Here is a 19,686-nt window from a genome sequence, read left to right as displayed (position 1 = left end):
CCAGGGTTATTGTGAGGGCAAATGTGAAAATATTCTTATAGCTTTTTGTAAACATTAAAAGAGTATATAAATGCTTTTTGTTATTATTCATGGTACTTTTTGGTGAAGCCAATGGACCCCTTTTCACAATGTTGTTTTTAAATAATTATAGATAAGTTCTAGATTCTGATGAAATGTTAATAAAAATATAATTTCCACCTAACCCCATTTAATTTATTGGATCTCTAGAATAAGAACTTCCTTCCTAAAAGTAAAAAGGGAAAAGGGCAAATGAAAAGACTGGGGACACATGAGAGAGATTGGAGGATTGATGAAGCAAAGTCCTGAATATTGGGAGGGATAAAATTAAAAGTATATTTGGAGTTATTATACTCTGTAATAAATAAGGCCGTATATTTCATCTGAGACTTAAGGGAAGGAAGATAGAGTACATGAGTAAGACCATAGAGAATTTGTGGCATTTAAAAATGGAAAGAATATTAACGATCATGCAATAGGTGAAGAAATCAAAGTTCAGAGAAATTAAGTGATCAAATGTTACACAGGTAGTAAATAGGAGAGAAGATTTACACTCAGATCTTTTGAATCCAAATTCAATGGAAGTGTACTAGGGGAGTAAGAAAAATTGCAAACTTCCTTGAAATTATGCAATATTCATCTTTGACTTTTGTGATGATTTTTTTAAAATTATATTTTTGTAGTCATTGCTCATACTATTTTCTTGATTTTGCTTATTTCACCTTCTTTCAGTTCATGTAAACTGACATATGAGTCACATAAGTAAGAAAATGAAGGACTGTCTTTTTTTCTTCTCTAATCCTTTAATCTCTCAAACTTCTCCAAAATGTAAATGTTTTGTGAGAGGAAAATAAATAAGTTTTCTTCAAGGTCTAGGATACTAAGAATTCCAAAAAGAAAAATAATCACTCCATGAACTAATGCCTAACAAGTTCATTCAGGACATTATCCCTAATGGCCCATCACAATCCTGGTAACAAAGCTTCACTTGCCTATTCAACCCTTAGAATGTGAACCCACACTTTGATTCCCATCCTTTTTTTCAGTGAGTGGTGATTCAAACACCAAACTGCAGAAATTTTCTGAAGCAATAATATTCATCACCTAAAGAATATTTATGATGTAACAGAACTATGCAGGAAAGTGGAAAAACAAATGAACAGGACAAGATCATGTCAGGGATTGTAATACAACAGCTCAGTGCTTTACTCTAAATCCTTTTCCTCCAAGTGCCAAGAAAATCAAAATTACCAAAGGCAGAAAATTCCCCAGGCTATGATAGCAGCAATATGGCAGTGACTTGTCACCTTAGGACAGAGAATGGAAGAGGAAATAAAACAGTTGTGTGTGTGTGTGTGTGTGTGTGTGTGTGTGTGTGTGTGTCTGTGTCTATGACACATGTCTGTGTGATAGGATGGTGACATTTTATGGTACTTTCTAAACTTCAGAAAAAGTCCATCATTTATGTGGAGTCAGTTCTATCAAAGACCTAAGTTGATGAACCATGAATTGCTCAATGTTGGATTAATTAAGATACTTTAAGGGAAAAAAAGAATTAAAAAAAAAACAGCAATAGGAAAAAATAAGGGGGAAAGGACTGAATTTACTAAAAATTTCATGGGGAAGAAAATTCAGAGATTGAACATAAACATATACAAAAAGGGAAGTACTCCAGATTTTGTAAATTAGTTCAGGCATCTATAAATAAATACTATAAAACAAAGGAAGATGATTGAATACTTCTATGATAAGGTTGAGGATCCCATGAATTTTGAGGACATCAGAAAACCCCCAAATCTGAAATTCTTTTATTCTGTGAGTAAGAGATTTTTCTATGAAACTCCAAAATAAGAACAGCCATTCAGGTTCTGACACACATTATCTTTAAACAAGGAATAAAATCAAATAATCAAATGCATGTGTCTTCTATAAATACACTGTCATGTTAAAATATTCACACTCTAACAAGAATTTCACACGAATAAAATGATGGATGAATAAATTTTAAATAGTAATGAGAAGGTTCTTAAAACAAGGCCACTTAAAAACTTTTGACCCAGGGAAAGAATGGCTTCTATAGAAGTTAGCTGAACCATTTGATTTTTATTTGAATGTTTCAACATAGAGTGATAATTGAGTTTGTATAGAGAATATGATGAAAACAAGAAAACAAGAATGGGGGATATCTAACATATGATATTGTCTAAGACCATCAAATAAGCAAAACTTTTTCTTTGTTTTTCGTTTAAAGGAAAATATTTGAAATACTTTCAATTTCTATGTTGTAAGATTTGTGGCTGACCTTCAAAAACTATTATAAATGGATCATTAAGTATATAGAAAATAAATGAATCAGCATCCTATATGCTTTGTTAGAATGAGAACAAAACAGAGAGTTTTCACTTTCTTGGTGTTGTTGAATCATTTCAATCACACCTGACTCTTCATGACTCTATTTGATGTTTTCTTGGCAGGGATACTAGAATGGTTTGATATTTCCTTTTCAAGCTCATTTTACAGATGAGAAACTGAAACAAACAGGGATAAATAACTTACCCATGTCTGAGATGAGATTTAAACTCCTGAATATGAGTCTTCCTGACTCCAGTTCTGCCACTCTTTCCACTACAACACCTGGTTACCCTTCAATTTTAAACATAAATTAATTCAGTTTTTTGAGGATCCTTGATTTTGTCATGAGGGTACTTCCTTCACTATGTACCAGAAAAGAATGTGCATTTTCTGTAGTCAGAGAACCCAAGTTCAGATCTCACCTCTGACACTTAATACTTGTGTGATGTTGGGTAAATCCCTTAGCCTCTCTGGGTTTCAGTTTCCTTATCTGTGAAATAAGGGATCTGAACCAGATGTTATTTGAGATCTCTTCTTGCTAATAATATAAAAATTACAAAGATTGTAATTTCTTCTTGCTTTTGTAGATAGGTTTAGAGAGTTATAATTGCTGAAAAATTAACCACTTTTTTAGTGAATTTTTCTTAATTTAGACCGATCATTAAATAAAATATTGTCATTGCATATTTTTTTTCTTTGTTAGCCTGATTGGATCTGCTAAAGCCTGTGCTTTGCTGATGCATACTTTTCAAATTTACAATAATCTTCATCCTTCATATCACAATGTAAAATTGAAGCAGAACTCTCTTGGAGTTCAAGAGGTCAAAAACAGGGAAACAGGATTTTATTGGAGATCACATCTTCATTAGATATTCCTTGAGAGTAGAAACTTTGTTTTGCCTCTTTTTGTATCTCCAGCACTTAGCACAATGACTGGAACACAATAGGCATATATTAAATGTTTATTGATTGATTAATTGTCGAGAAATAAAGATTACCTAAAGCTTTTGTTATTATTTTAATTTGGAATACTTTCAAAAAGAAGTAAAATATATAGGGCCTCTTCTATCAATAAATATAGATCAAAGAAATTCTTTTTGATTAACCATTCACCTTTTAATTATTCAAAGTAATAAATAGGAACTTAATAGACATAGCACAACCTTTTTACAGAAGCTTTATATGATGTACTTGATTCTACTGTAATACAGTATTTAGTTGAACTGCCCCTACTCCCAGGAATGGGTCATCTTAGTAGGGAAATATAGCTTCAAAGTGAGTTATTTTTTAAAATGTAGTTGGTTAGTTTTGAGGTCAGCTAATTGGTGCAGTTCATAGATTACTGGCTTCAGGTATTTTACTGATTGTATGATCATGGGCAAGTACTCAATTCCTATTTGCCTCAATTTCCTTATCTATAAAATGGGGATAATATAGCATTTACCTCTCAAGGTTGTTAAGAGAATCAAAATAAAAATTTTAAACCATTCAGCACAGTGTCTGGCACATAATAAATACTCTATAAACATTTGTTATTATTATTATTATAACTCTGACTGCCTATCCGCTTTCATAATCTTCTTGCTTTTTTTTTTTTTTTTATTTTGTGGGAACTACAGTGGTTCAGGAAACAATAATTTGAGAGAAAGAATAATGCTCCATTCAAGCTTTTGTGTTCTATGTTACCTTGAGAGCAGGGAAGTGCTGCTTCTATATTGGTACTCAATATGTATTTATCAATGCTGTAGTGACTGATATTAGTTTTCTGAACTAAAAGTACCCATATTTTTAAACAAGATGACATTGATAATTCTACTAACTTTGGAGATATTTAATTTAGAAAGCATGAAAATAAACTACTCTGCATTCTCTGGAAGCAATTGATTTTTCATGCTGTGAATAAATAACTTCAGCTAAATTGAGAAAGTTTTCTGCTGAGATTCTATGATAAGAGCAAGATATGGGAACCTAAGCATTAGAAGAAGTTTTGAGTGGGGGATGTAGAAATCTTTTTTTCTTCTGAGTAGGAAAGAAGTTAATTTTAAAACATCCCTATGAGGCACAGAAGACCATGAAACCCACTTAAAACATCTTTGAAAGCCTTGAGAAAATATTCTAAGTGGGAAAACAGTATATAAGTGGGAAACACTCTATGTTTGTGCCCTAGGCCAAGTAGGTAATAGAAAAATGTGAGAAGATGAGTGAGACAGGTTGTGGAAAATATTGTGTTGACCCTGAAGCTTAGAGATCCAAATCCAAACCATGACAGATGCTAAAAGTTGTTCTTGTAAGGCCTCTTTAATCGTGACTAGGAAGAGGGATCCCATTAGACATTCCCTAATAAGAGCATGGAGACTAACCCTAAGGGCTATCTGAGAAAATTCCACTAAGCATAACTTACTGGTTTGCACTTCACTTGGAAGTCCTTTTTTAACTAATGAAAAGAACCTTAAATCTCAGATGTACCTCAATGAATATAGGAATAAAAATATATGTCCCCAAAATGTCCTTTAGGAATTTCACTCTCCTATTTCTTAGGGCTAATTAGAAGTGTAATAATGATTTCTCACCAAGAGTAGCATTATCATTTTCCCTATTTTCTTTTCAAATCACTATCCTTTCAAGTTTAGTTTTAGTAGTTTTCTTTGTCTCTTTAAAAGACTTTGGGAGATTTAAAATCTAAATTTTTTTGATTTTTTTTTAAAGGTTTTGAATGTACTTTACATGTTTTATATGTTTAGATATTTCTTTGTATGTATGACATGCTTTTGATAGTTTATTGAAGTCTATAGATCCCTTCTAATAATAATAGCTTTCACTTATATTGTACTTTAGGGTTTGCAAAGTGTTTCAAACTCATTTAATTTAATTTTCATAACAACCCCAAGAGGTTGGTAGTATCATTATCTCTGCTTTATAGATTAGGAAAACTGAGGGACTTGTTTAGGTTTAATCAGTTGATGTGTGAGGCCAGATTTTAATAAGGGTCTTTCTTAATTCAGGGCTCTAATCACTATTACATCTAACTGTTTCAGAATAATAGTTTTAAAATGCATAAGGCAAAATGCATAAAATTAAAAAGGAAATTAGCTTTGTTGAATTCAAAATGTTTTTTTTTTTTTTAAGTTTATGGAATGGCTCCCATTTTAAAAATCCCTTTCCTGGAGTCTCCTAATAACCCTATGAAGTGAGGATTACAGATATTATTAGCCCATGTTTACAGATTAGAAAACTGAGGCTCAAAAAAATTAAGTGATTTTGCCCATAGTCTTGCAACTACTTGTTGACTACTTGCAACCATAAAAAAATAGAACCTTAAGATTCAATCTTCACAACAAACTTGAGGTAGATATCTGAAGCAAAATTTGAACTTAGGTCTTTTTTACTTCACTTTTACCACTTTAATCATGATGACATTCTGTTTCTATAATGCCACCAATGGATCACATATAGTTTGGATCATCTTTTCATAATGAAAGTAAAGTTCACCATAAAGACATTGTATCATAAAGAACCTGGCTACTATATTAATTTCTATTAAATGGAATTTCTCAATATAGATTTGTTTTCATTTTTAAAACATGTTTTATTAGGGAGTTCCAACTTCTTTTACAGAAGCTATGAGATCCAAATAAAGGAAAATGGATATAATAGCAATCAGTTTATATAGCTCTAATCTGTGGTTGGGAATTCAAAGCAGATATGAGTGTAGATTCTGCACTTAGGTAATAAGAGAAAAATTATACTAGAAGGATTATGCTGATTCCTAATTCCATGACTTCTTCAGATAACTTTAATGTTTATTAATAGACTCATAGAAAGAAGTTATGAGAGTAATAAAGGATGTTAAGGATGAACTAACTCATTTTCTAACTGAAACAGGGAAGTACCTCTATCTTAGCTTTGCTTTTATTTCTTTCCATCAAAGATCCACAAATAAAGGGAATACAGACCTTCTACTAGAGTTGTTGGAGAACTGTGGCATTGATGTTATAGAGACCAGTAGTACATGGGAACTCTGTGGAGCAGTAGATCACTGGGCCTGTAGTAGGGAAGACCTTAGTTTTCTGAGTTCATTGAACTCCTGACTCAGACACTTAAATTGTGTCCCTGAGGAAATTATTCAACTTCCCCCTCAGTTCCTTAGCTGTAAAATTGGAAGGACAAAATGAGATAATATTTATAAAGTATTTTTTAAGTGCTAGCTCTTGTTATTAATATATTTGATATAACATATATCTCACCAATACCCCTGCCCCTTCCTTCTGTCTGTTAAAGACTAAATGACTGAAAAAGATCAGTCTTTATCTATGTATTAAACCCTGGGGATATGGGGATAAAAATTATAACTAGTATTACTGTGCCTCCTTACTCCTCTTGTTCTTCCTCTTCCTATTTTTTCCTCTACTACTTTTACTAGAAGAGCTAATCCATGCTCTCAAGGAATTTGCACATAAAGGAGGGAAACAATACAGGTTAGGGAGTAGCAGCCAAAGATAGGCACATAGACCTGGAGAGTTAATTGTTGAATCACTTTTAAACTACTCTACATTATGCTCTATAATCATCTCTTACTCCTTTATCCTATTGATGATCAATCACCCCTTTCTAAATTCCAACCCCAATTACAGTCAATAGCTAACTCTTTCACTCTTGTTCATGTGCTATTTAATGGAACTAGAGAAAATTATGAAATTGTTTTGATTTGGTCCACTAAAAATTTATGTTATTTAACATTAATTGGGACTGCAATGCTGAAGCAAGATAGACATTTTAAATTTCCCTAAAGAATTTTGTATTTTTACCAGAGACATAATTCAAAATATTTTTATTTCTCCTTAAATCTACCATAGGGCCCCTTTACCCACTTCTATCTTCTCCTTTAATACTCTTGCCTCACTTTACAGAAAACAAACAAATGAACAACCAAAACCAAAACAAAACAAAACTCCACAGTGGCCTGGGTATCCTTTCCTTTATAGATTTTTGTGATAATTCTTCTGATTATCTTTCTAATAATAAAAAAGTAAATTTGCAGCCATAGAGATAGTTAAATATAGTGAATCATCAGTGTTCGAGAGAGCAGAGCATCTGACTGTATTTAGAATTATTTTTCTTTAATTCTTGTTTAAAAATGGCATCTTTTTTCCTATGATTTTCTTATAGAAAATGACAAACAGCTAAACAAATGTACAGATTTTTTCCAATATGAACAATTAATTTAATTAAATAATCAAAAATATTGATAAGTGACTATTGGTTAATAAATTGTGTATATGAATATCCATTCAGCTCTTTATGACACAGGGGAATAAAGATAAAGAAGAAATAACTCAAAAAATTGAATTATCACATTTTTAAAAAATACAAGATACTACTAATCCCACAGGAACTTATCATTTGGGCAGTTACTTTCACCGAATATGGTAGAATTTAGAATTTAATGAGTCTTTGTTTTAAAATTGAATTCAGAGGAATTTCAGAGGAATTAGATTGTACTTTTTGCTTTGCTTATTATTTGGAGATAATTTCTGATTATAATAAAAACAATATTTATACAGTGTTAAAACCTTGTTTGAAGACTGAAAAATCTTGATGTAGAATTATTTCCAGAGGTAACTGGATTGATGAGAGGAATGTTGATACATCACAGATATAATACTACAAAACATTCTGTAATATCCTTATCTAGTCATAATTCTTGACTGTTTAGATTCTTTACAAGTTTTAAATAAATTTAATCATAACTTTATGAAAATACTTTATAATAGATTTCCCAACTAGGTTTTTGAGGAACAAAGAAGTTGAGGTTTTTTCAAGGTAGATAGAATACTTTTTAAGGAAAAAACATCCTGATTTCTCTCCCTCTCACCCGCTTTCCTAATTACTGATTAGGTTAGGCAGATATTTTTATAGGTAGACATGTTTTATATAGTTTTATGAGCAGTCTCTTTTGTGGAGAAATGTATACCAAATTCTTAGAAGTGAAACAAATAGTGCTTAGGAAATAGTCTTAAAATAAGAATAAAATGAGTGGTTAGTTGGCTAACTATAAGTTACTACTAAGCTAACTGAAAGTTTAAAAGAAGTGAAGAATTTTCTTTTATCTTTTTATTATGTTTAATATTTTATTCCCCCCTAATTACATGTAAAAGTATTTTTTGATATTCATTTTAAAACTTTGAGATCCAATTTTTCTCCCTTTCTCCACGCCCAACCTCCTAATTGAGAAGGGAAAATCATCTAATATGTTATATGTGTAGTCATACAAAGCATATTTTCATATTTGTTGTGAAAGAAAACATAAAACAAAAAAAAATTATGCTTCAACTTTTATTCAGTCACCATCAGTTCTTTCTCTGGAATTTGATGTCCTTCAGAATTGTCTTGGATCTTTGTATTTCTAAGAATAGCTAAATCATTCAGAGCTAATCATCTTACAATACTGCTATTACTTTGTATACATATCATTTTGGATCATTTTCTGTAAGATTTTTCTTGTAAGATCTTTCAGATAGTGATCAACAGACTTTCTACTTCTACCTTCCCCTCTCATTCTAACACTTCAGGACAAATTTCCTTAATTATTTCTGCATTATTGTAGCAAGATTCTTTTTTAAAATTGTAGTTTTCAGGCAGTCTAATTATTCTTGTGTTTTCTCCACTTTGTCTGTTCTCAAGATCTATTGTTTTTCTAATGACATGTCTCATATTTTCTTCTTTTTTTCTTCTTAATATATATATTTTTTTTATTTCTTGGTCTACAATGAGTTTGCTGGCTTCCCCTTGCCCAATTCTATTTTACAAGGAGTCATTTTCTTCCTTAAGATTCTGGATTTTTTTTTCCTTTTTGGCTTTTGAAGTCCTTCAATACCCTTCCTATCTTGGCAGTCTTCTTACACTTTGCTCTTCCATAAGTAAGCTATGTAATCAACCCTCTTTAATTCTTTGAACAGTATATACTATTTCCCTGACTGATTTACTGGCTGATTTAATCCATTTCTGCCTTTCTGTTGGTAATTTTGTTTTCTATCTATTTAGGTAATGCCTAGAAAGAATCTCCCTGAAAAGAGAACTATAGTCCACGGTCAATTCCATGAGCAAAAACAGTCTCATCTGGGTAGATTTAAAAAAGCCAATCATAGTGACTCCAGGCTAAAATTTGCTTTTCTTTAGATTGTTTATGGCTAAGGCTGAATTGGCCAGTGTAGCTATTTCAAAATGTTTAGTTCCCTTTTCCAATTCTGTACTTTGAGTCATTTAATAATTCTTTAATTTTCCAAATTATTAAATTCTGTCAATCTAGCTTTTCTAAAACTGAAAAATATTTTTCTTGTTTCCCCCCCGATGCTTGTGACTTCCTTATGAGTGTTATTTTATATCTTTTTGTATATATTTTATACAGTGTGTACCTATTTATGTATACTTTGTTTCCTCCACTAAAATCTACATGATCTGAAGATAAAGAAAATCTCACTTTTTTTTTTCCTTTCCTCATCCTTGGCATAATGTCTGGCATAGAAACATTTGATGAATGATTGATTCTCATACAAAAACCAGAATTTTTAAAAGAGTTCATTTTTTTAAATTACTGTAATTTTTTATTGTAGTAAATCTATTTTTGCTTTATGAATCACTTTGGAAGAGAAAAATCAGAGCAAAAGGTAAAAACTATGGGAGAGATTAAAAAAACAGAAAAAAAAACATTAACATAGCATGTGGTGATTTACATTCAGTCTCCTTAGATCTTTTTCTGGATACAGATGACATTTTCTGTCCAAATTCTATTGGGATTGCTTGGGTTTACTGAACTGCTGAGAAGAACCAAGACTTTCACAATGGATCATCACACATTCTTGTCATTATTGTGCACAATGTATTCCTGGTTTTGCTTGTTTCACTCAGCATCAGTTCATGTAAATTTTTCTAGGCCTTTATATAATCAGCTTGTTCATCATTTTTTACAGACAATAATATTTCATTACTTTCATGTACCACAGCTTGTTCATTCCCACATTTTTGGGTATCCACTTCTTTTCCAATTATTTGCTATAATTTTAATTTTCAATTAAAAAAATCCTAAGAACTGTTTTTTTTTTTTTAAATCCAACATGCAGAGAAGTTACTTCTAGATATAGGTATTTATTCCTTTTTCAGTTCTATAAGTTTGAAATTCTATATAATTGGTAGTTATCTCACAGGGAATACATGTGTGTATATATATGTGTGTGTGTTAGTGTAATGTCTTACCTCCTACATTATTTTCTTAATTTTAAGTTGGAACTGAAAGTCAGAAAAAAAACTGTCATTACTCTCTTCTTTTCGGTTATCGTCATTTTTTTGGATCCATTGCAAGTGTTGTGTACAAAGACTAGGTAAGATGAGATTGGATCTGATGAAAGGATATTTTGTGTAAATATGTCTTTTTTCTGTAGTTCAAAGCTTGTATCTAATGTTATTTAATAATTTTCAAAGCACCCAGGTGAAATAGGTTACCTTGTTCTTTCTATTCCAAAGCTTTATTATTTTTTTCTGTCAATGTTTCTTTTTCTTTTATATTATCTAACTTGAAACAGGTTTCATTTAGACCAAAATTCCCTTAATAATAAGTCACCACAATAGTGCTCAACTTCTAAGATATCCAGTGGGACAGTTGTTTTCCCAATAAATGTATCAGAGTGAATTGATAGCCTAAATTTCCTTACTTTTGAGGTATCCTATATTAAAGAGTAAAAGTGAAGTTATTGGGAAACTTTACTAGGAAGCATCATAAGAAAATTGAGTGATGGTGGCAGTATATATAATAAAAAACTTTCAAAACTCACATGTTAAATTCATAATTAATATGAATTCTAATAAATCCCTCCAGTGTTATCAGTGTTTCTTCCTACTGATATTTTTACTGCACAACATTTCTATTTTTTTTTTTTGTTTTGTCTTCATTAGTATTATTTTAAAATTTTTTTTTCACATATGTACTTCATAGAATCAGCATGACATGAAAAGAAGAAGGTTGGGTTTGACATTAGGAATATCTGGGTTTAAATCTCATTCTAATTTTTGTGTGTGATCTTAGGCAATTCATTGGACTATGTGCCCCAAGCAAAATTCCGAATATTTGTCTGCTATTACATAGATAATTATGAAACCAGACTATGCTGGAGCCAGCTTAAGTACTACTCAGCAGCCAATTGTTAAAATCCCAATGTGACCATTTACACTAAAAATCAGCAAATGTTATGGTTTTGTTGATTGTATATACTTCAGAAAGTGATGGAGAAAATATTACTATTGCAGATTAAACCTTAAAAATGTGTGATTTGAACTTTTTTTTTTTTTTTTGCTCACAAAGAACTGGTTGTTCTTTGTTCTTTTACCATCACACCCTAGATTGCAATCTACCGTAAAAAAAAACAAACAAACTTGTTTTCACACCAGAAAATTCATACAGTGTTAAAATCACAATTTTTTATATTCATTTACAATATTTATTGGGGACTCAAACACAAAATGCAGTGCTCTACATTGGATCCTTCTCTTTAGCTCTTCTCTTCTGCTTCTGTGTTTTTTCATATTTTATCTTGCTTATTATTGAGAAAATTGGCTATAATATGCATTACTTTCTCACTGAACTTTCCAAGTTGAAATGATCATCTAAAATATACAGATGTCCTTAGTGAGAACTTGTGAGGTTCTTTAACTGGGATGTGAATTAATAATTCTTTCTCAACACAAAGATTGAAATAGATTTGTGATATCATCAATGTAAATACCAATGAGAATCACAATTTTCTCATTGCTGTCCTTTCTGTCTGATTCTTTCCCATTTCTTTCTAAGAACTGGCCAGCACAATTTACCCAATATTCTCAGGGCATTTTTTTTTTTTTCATTTTCCCTAACATTCCAAAGATTCCAAAGAACCAGATGGGCCATATTGCTATTTATCTCTTTGTCTTAGAAAGTGAATATCTCAACTATGGGGATCAAATATTTATCAACTGCTGTCTTTAATTTAGATTCTTCCTTATATTTCATTATTTCTTACTCATATCCTATGCATATCTATTAAACCCTTCTATGACTGCCTTCTGAAGGATACTGAATTTCAAATGTTTACAGATTACAGTATTCTTCAGCTCATAGTAGTGTATCACAAATAAATAGAATGCCAGTAGTAAAAAAAAAATAGGCCTTTGTTTCTCATGGTGAAAGGAGATTTGTAGTTTCTGCAAGGAATCCAATTGTTTCTCCTCCTTTGTAATTTTGATCTCACCTAGTTATATATTTCCATTGCTTAATCATTATAGTTAGATGATAGATTAGATAGAGAGATATATAGATGAATGGATAGATGGATAGAAAGTTGAAATTTATAGTTTGTAAATTTAATTACTTGTCATAAGTAATTGAGTCAACAGGTAGCTTTCATCCACTTGCTTGTTTTCTTGTATGAATGGTTAGACTAATCTCTTTTGAATGGTTATGGATTTTTCCCAAGAAACTCTATTGTGTTCCAAGACTATACAACCAATATGATGTTATCTACAAATGCAGCATCTAGAGAATCTCTCAATCTTTAAATAATCCTTCTTTACCTTGTATTATGCACTGGATTTCCTCATGAGATTGATAAACACCTTTGAGAAATATAGATCTCTAATTTGTATGCCTCACCTTATACTGATGTTTAGAGAGTCATTGAACAATTTTTATTGTATAACTTCCTTTTACATATCAATGAATCTTGAATAATTTTGATGTAAGGGATATGCCTTTTTGGAAGAAAATGATTAGAGTGGCATTTATTCTACTGAATCAAATTTTTTTTTTTTAAATGAGTAATAGCCCAATGGGATTCTTTAGTCTATAAATTATGTGATGGTAAAAATGTGGTCTGTCATGCAATGAGGAATTATGGGTTGCACAAACAAAACTGTCCGCTCTCTACCAATCTCCCTCTACCCCCATAAGCAGGAGGAAAGGGAAGGAGAGAGAGTAAATAGAAGATAATCAAGATAATATTGAAAATGAAGGGGAGCAGCAACAACTGAAGGAACTGAGAAAGCTCATTTATAAAATGTGAGCTTTGCACTCAATTTTAAAGGAAGTCAGGGGAAACAAAGAGGCAGCTATGAGAAAGGAGAACATTTTGTGCATGGAGAGACAACCAATGCAAAGACGTGAATTGGGAGATAGAATGTCATGTGTGGGAAACAGCAAATAGTCCAGTGTGACTGGATCATTGTATGTGTATAAAGGAGTATAAGAATATTGGAGAGTAAGAAAGGTCCAGGTTATGAAGAGTTTAAAAGTCACTTCCCCAAAATATTTGTATTTGATCTTGGAGTTTGAGTAGTGGAATTGATATGGACATACATAATGTAGAAAAATCACTTTAGCAGCTGTTTCACCATGCATTGGAGTAGAAAACGATATAAGATGGGGAGATCAATTAGAAGATTATTGCAGCAGTTCAGATTAGAAGTGATGAGGATCTGAAATAGGGTGGTGACTGTGTGAGTGAGGAAAAGGTAGAATAGATGAGAGATATATTAAAAGTTCAAAAAAGATACCCTGGGCAAATAGAAGAACATGGTAACTTCCCAACTCACAACTTATTTATCCCGGTAAAAGATAGCTAAAAGAAATATCAAAGGCATCTTTGAATGAAGCTAACCTAAGTGGGGGTGAAGATGGAGCTGTGAAAGATGGAGGGGGCTACAGATGGCAGGAAGTCAGTTCCCAATAGTTTGTACATTGAATTTGAGCATGTATGTAAGTAGAAAAGGTTCCCTCTTCTTTTAAACATTAGATGTTAAAAATAGTAATAACTGACATATATGAAAATTTAAATATTGAAAATAATTGTAAAAATGTTTGTAAAAACTGTAATTGCTTTTTCTTGTCTTCATTTTTTATACTGGAGTGATGGCTTTGATTTTTTTTTTTTTTTTAGTGGTAGCATGGAACTATTTGGGAAGTTTGTAAGTGAGATGAACTGAATGTGAGAAAATACTTTAAAGGCAGGTCTCTGATGGCCCGTATGCTTTCTGAAGTTCTAGGATTAAGACATTTGATTTTCTTACATATCTCTTTCTTCTAATTTGATTTGAATTTATATCATAATATTTTCTAAAATTATCTTTTTAGGGGATCATTTAAATCAAAAGAAGAAAATATTTGATGGTTATCTGTTCTCCTTCTATGCTAATCCAGTCTTTTCTGTTTGCTAATTATCTTTCTCTTGCTAAAAATTTAGACCTTTTTCATTTCCATTGTTTCAAATAATGGTAGCAGACACACATTTGTAGACAGTCAAGTCAGTTCAAACTCAGTCATAATGTTTTGTTTTACTGACCTGATTAATGTTTTGGCTTAATGCACTCATTTTTGACTAAATTGACCACAATCACAGTTGAACAAATTGTGCATATAAATACAACCTAATACTTCCCTGAGAGACCACTCTATATGTTTCTGTACCTCAGTTTGTATTTTAGATGTACTATGTTTTGTTTCTTTATAAATATTTATTATTTGTGTTATGGCTAGATTTGATTTCATTATTACATGTCATACTGGCGGTGATTTATTTTTCTTCCCCTCAGTGTCATTTGTTGAATAGAGATATGCTCAAGCTCTGTAGTCTATGGAGAATTCTTATGTTTGGATAAAGGGAATTTATTTGCCATTGAAGTTTTTTGAATTTTGTTGCAACAAATCAACACTTAGCTACAAATTTCCCTCTTTACAAATGGAGAATTGTCCTTCAATGAAGTCATATCAACAAATAAAAGAATAGCATGCACTATGCTCATGTTGGCTTGTCACACACTGTGTCAGTGTGAGTAAAACGAAGAAAATTAAAATAAGCATGAATAATTCTAGGTCTCTTAGTGTTTTGGACTAGAAAACTTTTAGGGACACCATCCATTCATTATTCTATTCATTCATTCATTTCTTCAACAAACCTTTATATAGCTCCTATGTTATGAAATGCACTGATGGGATTAGAGGGAAGGTCAGAGAGGGGAAATAAAGATAAATAAGAGAGAATGATCACCCTCAAAGAGCTGGAAACTGGATAGTTAAGATTTTCATAACAAATTATATAAGAAGAATTAAAATGGATTCTTTAAAACAATAAATTTTGCTTTGGGAAACAAAAGACATAAATTATGTAACTAGTGTCCCTCAAAATCTCTTTATCTATATTCATGCTATTTTTTTCATTTATCTTTAGAAAATTATGATGAAACCTTTACCTCAAATCTCAGTTTTCAAACCTATAATTCCATTCCAATCATTTCTGCAATTTTTGAAGTTCATGGAGTTAAGAAAATAAGAAGGGCTGAGTATGATGAGGGCATTTACAATATGATCCTACTTTGCTGATATAAATATATACTCCAATTGTTAAGAATTGAGACTTAAAGAAAAAAAAAAACAACAACCCCAAAACTCACATCACATGTTGGTCATTCAAGCATTTTTTACTTGACAAAATAATCATGCATCAATAATTGAATGTTCTCAATTTATAAATTGGAAAAAAAGTCTTAACAGCAATTTTGTCAATATATTTAATATAATAGTGAAAAGAAAACTTATAATTTAAACTTTTCAAAAACATTTGCATTTTAATTATATGTTTAATTATGTTTGAGTACTCTGAGGCAAATAGTAAAAATATATTTGTAGTAAAAAGCTGCTAAGTAAAAGGGATATGTGAATATCCAGGATTTCCAAAATGGGCTATGCAGTACTGACAACAAGATATACCAGCTGAACATTTGTTCAGTCAGTACCTTTCACTTTAAACTTCATAGTGGATAATATCATTTATGGGACAGTGCATTGACTTGGTAGTAGGTCTGGGTTTTAATGCAATCTCAATCATTGATGCATTATGCAGCATCTATTTGAGTGTACCTATTTTTAAAATTAGTATCTCCTTCCTTTGCAAACCTGCCTTACTCCATTTCTCTAATGGATTTGTGGTCTCATCAGTGATGGCATTCCCTTCAGTGATGCAGAGCCCAACCTACTGATGCTTGTCCATCCTATTCATTTCTTAACCATGTCATTCTATAAATACATTTGTCATAAGGGGAATATTTGACATACTAGTGACCTTCTTCAAACTCTCTTGACATCATACAGATGATAATGAAACAAGCAGCCTGCTCATCACTTATTTGTTGCTCTTTTTCTATGACCATTTTTGATCATATATTTCTTTTGATGAAATCCATGATTTCACATCTTTTACTTCTTTTCCCTTATTATATAGGTTATTGTGAATTCACTTATCACTATGCATGTTTATATTGCTCTTTAGAGATCTTCAGTTTTAATTCATTGAAAACTGTTACATTTGATGACTCTCAACTGTATATCATCAGGAGAATATTGGTGTTAAAAAGATAGGCCTTTATTTCAGGGAAAAAAACAACAATTTTGCAGGTTTCTGAACTGTCCACTCTCATCCTATTCCAATCTATGTCTGACTTATCATTAATTTGTATTGCCTGCTCAAGATGGGCATATGCATGTATGTAGGCTTGTATACATCCACTCAGATAGAAGCTATTCAGAACTCTCTAGTTGAATATATAGTTTAGAAAATATATTTTCTAAAAACATAAATATAGATTATAAACATAATAGCTTGGTCAACCTGAGTTATGAAAAGATAAGATCGAAATACTAGAACATGGAAGTCCCCAGAAAAAGGGTATTCTACTTTTGTCAGTGTCCCAAATAATTGGTTTCCCTTTTCAAATCAATACTACAACTAAAGGAGACAGAACACCAGTTTTTCTTCAGACAATATGGTAGAGCTTTACAGAAAACAATTATTATATGAGCATTGGTCAGAAAAAAAAAATCTTGGCCTTTTTCAAGCACTGAGTTATAGATAACCAAAGAGGTTATCTAGTCTAGAGGTGCCAAACACATGGCCTGCAATCCTCCTAAACTCAAGCTGAACCAAATTAAAATGGAATTTGGAAATACTTAGCATGAAAAATAAAAAATGCAACAAAACACAAATAATATTACATTAAGCCACTAAGGATTCTTATGTATAGATCAGTTCATTTTTTTTCTTTTGCACCCTCCCAAGATATCTTAGTAATTTACTAGCTAGATTTCTTTCTTAAGGATTGTAGAGGGCCGCAGATAGTGGGGGAATTCTGGGTAAAGTATAAGACCCTTCAGCCCAGAGGGAACCTGCTAACAATGTCTGGTTTGGCTCCCCACCTCCTTTGATGTCCTCACCTTTCCAAAGAAGTCAAGGAGGGTGTGACCACCTGTGTTTTAATTGAAGTAAGGAACACTTACAGCAAGAGGCATTTATATAGTAGGGTGATTATAATTAGAATTTGCTCATTGTGATAATGGTTCTCTAGTTAGCACATGCTTAGTGTGCTGTAATGATGTAATCATACCAAGGTATCTAAAGGCTGAGAAACTGTAAATAGGGACACTCCATCTTTGATCATCTTGATGGCTTTCCTGCCTACTTCACTCCTCCACTAAGATCCTCCAGATCTTAGTCCCAGGATCCTCCAGAGATCTAGCTTGGACACAACATATGGCACCCGAAGGTGGGACATAAGAAACACAAGAAACAAAGAAGCAGCAGCATCCGAGAGCTGTTTGTGAGTAGGATCCTCCCAGAATTCTTTCAGTAACACGTGGGAAGGAAAGGGAAAAGAGACCTGGTAAGACTTTTTTTTTTTTTAAATTCAGGATAATTAAATGAGCCAACATATCAAAGGACCAAACTAGGAGAATGATGAAAGACTTATGAAAAATGCCTATTCTAACTATAGTCCTCTTCTCTATTTGAAAGTTTGCCTCCATGGCATCTCACAAGATTCAATACCTGCTATAGTTCTGTTTGCTCTCCCTAGCATGCAGACTCAGATATCTTAGCATGTGGACTTAGATAACAGCTAATGCATAAACTTACTGACCATGCTGTGGGAGAAAAAGAATCACATCCTATAAAACAAAAAATGGAGAATTGTTAAGGACCATGCCTAAGTGAAGGGGCAGGTCAATTCTCCAAGAGCCTCCACAGTTGTGAATCATAAAACTTGAAGGAGTTGCAAAGAAGCCTTCCCAGATGTTCCTTGTGGATTAGGAATAAAATAAATTGGAGGCAAGAGGGAAGAAGAGGTCAGACAATTCAATTGCCTCTCAGTTGAGAGGTCAGAGAATAGCAACTGCCTATTTAGGAGATCCATCCTACAGGTTTGAGTTAGACCTCCAGCAGCCACTTGCAGGTGGTTCCCATATCACAATAAAGGACCATGCCTTAAACCAGAACCAGTGTAATGCTAGTTGTCTACAAATAGGTCCCTAGGCCAAACTTCCATTTGGTCATTGTTTGGGTTCTGATTGACTCAGATTGAATGTAAATAGCAATCGTTTCTGCTTTGGCCAGTAACCTGGAGTGTCTTTTCCTCCCAGATTCATTCATTCATTTATTTATCGAGATCTTTTTTGGACTAGGTGAAAATGAAAATTCTTTGCCTGCATTGCTACCTAGCCTTAATCACTGAATGGCCTGTCAAACTGAGACCTGTTAAAGACCTTAGCTTTAGAAGGCCAAAGTCTCCCATTTCATCCAGGGTCATCTCCAGTCTTGATCTATATCTTACCACTCTTCCCAGATGGCTCTGGAAGGGAAAGTAAGACAGGTGACCTTCCCCAGTTAAATCCAATTCACTTGCATAGCATGGCATCTTCTCTCTGATGTCATGGTCCTTTGAGAACAAAGGACAAATAACAACTTCTTAATTTGATTTTGAGACCACTGATCTGGCCCAGTTCTCTCATTTTACTGATGAAAATTAAGGGATTGGCTCAAGATTGGGGCATTAATTGACAAAAATGGGATTTGAACTCTGGCTCTAAAGCCATCACTCTTTCTTTTCATTCCCTAATTAATTAAAGTATCAACACAGACAACTATTAATTTGTTGGTTGCCAACTAATGCTCTTTTTTTTTTTTAACATTTTGTTTTATTGTTTCTGTTTTTTTTTTAATTTTATAATAACTTTTTATTGACAGAACCCATGCCAGGGTAATTTTTTTTTACAACATTATCCCTTGCACTCGCTTCTGTTCCGATTTTTCCTCTCCATTCCTCCACCCCCTCCCCTAGATGGCAAGCAGTCCTATATATGTTAAATATGTTGCAGTATATCCTAGATACAATATATGTTTGCAGAACTGAACAGTTCTCTTGTTGCACAGGGAGAATTGGATTCAGAAGGTAAAAATAACCCTGGAAGAAAAA

This window comes from Antechinus flavipes, chromosome 1 (assembly GCF_016432865.1).
Source record: "Antechinus flavipes isolate AdamAnt ecotype Samford, QLD, Australia chromosome 1, AdamAnt_v2, whole genome shotgun sequence".
Taxonomy (NCBI): domain Eukaryota; kingdom Metazoa; phylum Chordata; class Mammalia; order Dasyuromorphia; family Dasyuridae; genus Antechinus; species Antechinus flavipes.
Note: the sequence above shows the minus strand (reverse complement) of the source record.